Source organism: Capra hircus, chromosome 24 (genome assembly GCF_001704415.2).
Source record: "Capra hircus breed San Clemente chromosome 24, ASM170441v1, whole genome shotgun sequence".
In the NCBI taxonomy this organism is placed as follows: Eukaryota; Metazoa; Chordata; class Mammalia; order Artiodactyla; family Bovidae; genus Capra; species Capra hircus.
This window is the reverse complement of record NC_030831.1, coordinates 1348779-1353627: the sequence shown is the minus strand read 5'-3', so window position 1 is coordinate 1353627 and position 4849 is coordinate 1348779. Positions and strand designations below refer to the sequence as shown.

General features: G+C 39.7%; 1 pseudogene; it reads right to left on the bottom strand.

Moving 5' to 3' along the window:
• Positions 1-3907, bottom strand: part of LOC108633761 — a 21519-nt pseudogene extending 17612 nt beyond the window's left edge.

Here is a 4849-nt window from a genome sequence, read left to right as displayed (position 1 = left end):
TCAATATGCCAGCAAATTTGGAGAACTCAGCAGTGGCCACAGGACTGGAAACGGTCCTTTTCATTCCAATCCCAAAGAAAGGCAATGCCAAAGAATGCTCAAACTACCACACAATTGCACTCATCTCACATGCTAGTAAAGTAATGCTCAAAATTCTCCAAGCCAGGCTTCAGCAATACGTGAACGGTGGACTTCCTGATGTTCAAGCTGGTTTTAGAAAAGGCAGAGGAACCAGAGATCAAATTGCCAACATCCGCTGGATCATGAAAAAGCAAAAGAGTTCCAGAAAAACATCTATTTCTGCTTTATTGACTATGCCAAAGCCTTTGACTGTGTGGATCACAATAAACTGTGGAAAATTTTGCAAGAGATGGGAATACCAGACCACCTGACCTGCCTCTTGAGAAATCTGTATGCAGGTCAGGAAGCAGCAGTTCGAAGCTGGACATGGAACAACAGACAGGTTCCAAATAGGAAAAGGAGTACAGGCAAGGCTGTATTATTGTCACCCTGCTTATTTAACTTCTATGCAGAGTACATCAATGAGAAACGTTGAACTGGAAGAAACACCAAGCTGGAATCAAGATTGGCTGGGAGAAATATCAATAACCTCAGATATGCAGATGACACCACCCTTATGGCAGAAAGTGAAGAGGACTAAAAAGCCTCTTGATGAAAGTAAAGAGGAGAGTGAAAAAGTTGGCTTAAAGCTCAACATTCAGAAAACGAAGATCATGGATCCGGTCCATCACTTCATGGGAAATTGATGGGAAACAGTGGTAAACAGTGTCAGACTTTATTTTTTGGGGGCTCCAAAATCACTGCAGAATGGTGATTGCAGCCATGAAATTAAAAGGTGCTTATTTCTTGGAAGAAAAGTTATGACCAATCTAGATAGTATATTCAAACGCAGAGACATTACTTTGCTGACTAAGGTCCGTCTAGTCAAGGCTATGGTTTCTCCGGTAGTCATGTATGGATGTGAGCGTTGGACTGTGAAGAAGGCTGAGCAGCAAAGAATTGCTGCTTTTGAACCGTGGTGTTGGAGAAGACTCTTGAGAGTCCCTTGGACTGCAAAGAGATCCAACCAGTCCATTCTGAAGGAGATCAGCCCTGGGATTTCTTTGGAAGGAATGATGCTAAAGCTGAAAGTCCAGTACTTTGGCCACCTCACGCGAAGAGTTGACTCATTGGAAAAGACTCTGATGCTGGGAGGGATTGGGGCAGGAGGAGAAGGGGACGACCAAGGATGAGATGGCTGGATGGCATCATGGACTCGATGGACGCGAGTCTGAGTGAACTCCGGGAGTCGGTGATGGACAGGGAGGCCTGGCATGCTGCGATCCATGGAGTCACAAAGAGTGGGACACGACTGAGCGACTGAACTGAACTGATGGTTACACAGGTAATTAGTTTTCAAATCTTTGGGCAACTGCAAGCACTTCTTGTTTTATTTTGTTTAAGGTGCTAGTTCAGTTGAGAAAGATACAGACATTATATTTAGGAAAGAAAAAAACATGAAGAATTGATAATATTTTTGATGTCTTCATAGGCAAAATAACCGAAAATGAAAGTGGCTTCATTGTGTTGGACTCTTTTTGACCTTACGGACTATATAGTCATGAAATTTTCTAGGCCAGAATGCTAGAGTGGGTAGCCTTTCCCTTCTCCAGGGGATCCTTCCAACCCAGGGATCAAACCTAGGTCTTCTGCATTGCAGGCAGATTCTTTACCAGCTGAGTCACAAGGGAAGCCCAGGAAAATAGAATGAAATGCCAATTGGGTAGTCACTTGTCATGCTTCGCTTTTGCATATAAGATATTCTGAGAATGAGTTCTCCATTTTTAAGCCTCTGGTGAAGTTTATCGTAGCTGTTCATGCTGCCGTATTGGAGTTCTTTAGAAAACATATTCAGAATATAGATAGTGTCTTATCAGCTTTCCTTCATGCCAAGTAACCTGTATATACAATACAACCCAAATACTCCAACACACAGGCAAATATACACACGAGTTAGACAGCATTCGCTCAATAAAATTTTGTTGTGTCATCAGCACATTGCTACATTCTGATCTTGTTTGTCATGATTTAGTCTCCTGGATGAGACTCCTGCATATGTTCCTAAAACTCTGTCTCTTCGGTTATCCAAGAGAAGTCAACATAATACCTATTTTATGAAGGACTAGAACTTTTTATTTTCCTCTCAAATCCATTGAGATATTGTTTATCTAACTTATACAGTTGTCACTTTCTTAAGTATCCTCTTGTCAACACTGGATTTTCATTCCTTGAAGGACGAACACCATGACTTATTTTAACTGCTATTTGTATTTTTATAAGACAAATGCATGTGCTAATTGAGAGCTTAGCTTTCTTGTATAGAACAAGGAAGATGAAATTAAATTTATTAAGATTACACAAGGTATGCCACATGATATCTATATTATATTTTAATCTATGTAATACAATTATTTTGCCTGAAATTTTAGATGAAAATTTTAAAATTTAGAGATTACTTTTTTCCCAGTAGAGACGGAGTCATTTAGTGTCGTTGAGCCAAATTCATGTTCTTCAACTTACAGCAATTTAACGCTTTTTAAAAAGCTTATTTTGTATTCAGATATAGCCTTTTTACAGACAATGTTGTAATAGTTTCAGGTGAAAAGTGAAGGGACCCAGATGTATACAATATAATGTATCCTTTCACCCACAGACACTCCTCCATCCAGGGTGCCACATAATATTGAGAAGAGTTCCATGTGCTATACAGTAAATCCTTGTTGGCTATCCATTTTAAATAGAAGAGTGTTCATATCCATCCCGAACACCCTAACTATCCCTTTCCCCATCATTCCCCAAGCTCAGCATTCATAAATTTTACAGCATTCACTCTTCATTAATCTAAATGTATCTTTAAAAACCAACGTTTGCAGACACACTACATTTACATATCAAGGAAAAACTCTACTATTACAATAATGCTCAATAAGAAACATTTTAGAGCCCATGATGTTGGAGACTGTGTCCTTGACATCCTTATTTCTCAACATGGGATGACTGCCGTGTAAAACCCAGATGCCAACTTTGATTGTGTGCCTGGAGGGTGTGGAGCTGGGTACAGGAGTAGAGGAAGAGGATGGCACCGGGGAAGATGCTGATGGCGGTCAGGCGGGAGGCGCAGGTGAAAAAGGCTTTGCGGCGACCACAGGCTGAATGCATCTGGAGGATGGCGATAACAATAAACGCGTTAAGACAGGAATGATGAAGAGTGTGCTGACCTCATTAAAGGTGGAGAAAATGAAAAGCCAGCAACTGGTTGAGATAAGTATCAGAGCAAGAGAGGGAAAGCAGGGAGGAGAACTCACAGAAGAAGTGATCGATTGTGTTGAAACCTTGAAATGACAATCAGCTAACAGAACATGTGAATGTCAAGGAGGCAGGTTGTTCCCCAGGCATAAGATCCAACCACTAACATGACACAGAGTCTCTGGGACATGGCCACCCTGTAGAGCAGAGGGTTGCAGATGGCCATGAAGCGGTCATAGGGCCATCACAGCTAATAAAAAGGACTCAGTCAACACAATGGTACAAAAGAAAAAGAATTGCATTACACAGTCTACAAATGAAATGGTTCTGTCTTCTACCATGAGATTCACCATGGTCTTGGGAGCAATGATGGAGGAATAACAGAAATCCACCAAAGGGGAGGTGGCTGAGGGGAAAGTACATGGGGGTGTGCAGTTTGAGGTTGATTTTGATGATTTACAATCATCCCAAGATTCCCTACCACAGTGACACTGTAGACGGTGAAGAATATCAAGAAGAGGGGCACTTGCAACTCTGGGTAATAGGAGAAGCCCAGGAGAGTGAACGTGGCCCCACTTTTATTTCTCTCTGATAGAAACATGGTTTCTGTTTGTCAGAATATGAATCATCCCTGGAAACAAACATATTAGAGAGAATGAGGATGTAAGACCCTCGGTTAATGCCTTCTTTCCAAAGCTGGAAGATGAAGTAAAGTGTCTCTTTTAGAACCTCTCTCTGTGTTTCTTATGCACAATTGCTAAATGTCTAAAATTTTTAAAAGATAACAATTTAAACTTTTCTTTAAATAGCACAGTACCATTATTGAACTTTTAGTTCTGAAGTATAATTTCAACATTTAGAGATAATATGAAATCAAAAGATTTGGGAGTTATTTTAAGTGAAATCCTTCTATAACACTTTTAGGTCATCTTGAACATTATAAATTCATAAAAGATTAAACCTAGCCTAGTACCATAACTGATTATTTCAGTCCTAAAACTAGTAGCAGAAGTGAGAAAATTCTAAATAAATTACATTTGCATCACATGTTCACAGTGCGACACTGGAGAATGACCCCTCTAACAGTTACATCTGTGCCTTTATTGTTAATTCCACATGATACTTTAACATTTACTTTTGTTTCTGACTCAGTAAATCTATTGTCAAGATAAACCTTAGTTAATTTTTTTCAGATAGTGTTCTTCTCAACCCAGGGAGCCCTAATGATCAATCCCACCACATTGCTTGTGGAATAATAACACTGAACAAATAACAAGGATAATAATACAGACTAGGTCTTTATCGAAGACATGACAAAGCACAAGACAGAGATCCTTGACTTTCCCTGTAACATGCAAATAAGAATCAATCTACACATCTGTGACTGGAATCTTGATCCAGACTCCCGCAAATTTTCTGTTTGTCTGAAAGAGAATCTATGTTCAATGTCTTAGTACTAAGATACTTCATTTATTCATAATCATGTTCCAATTTGTGAACAAACTAGTGATCTTAAATCTGTGGGAAATTGTCCAATGAAAGT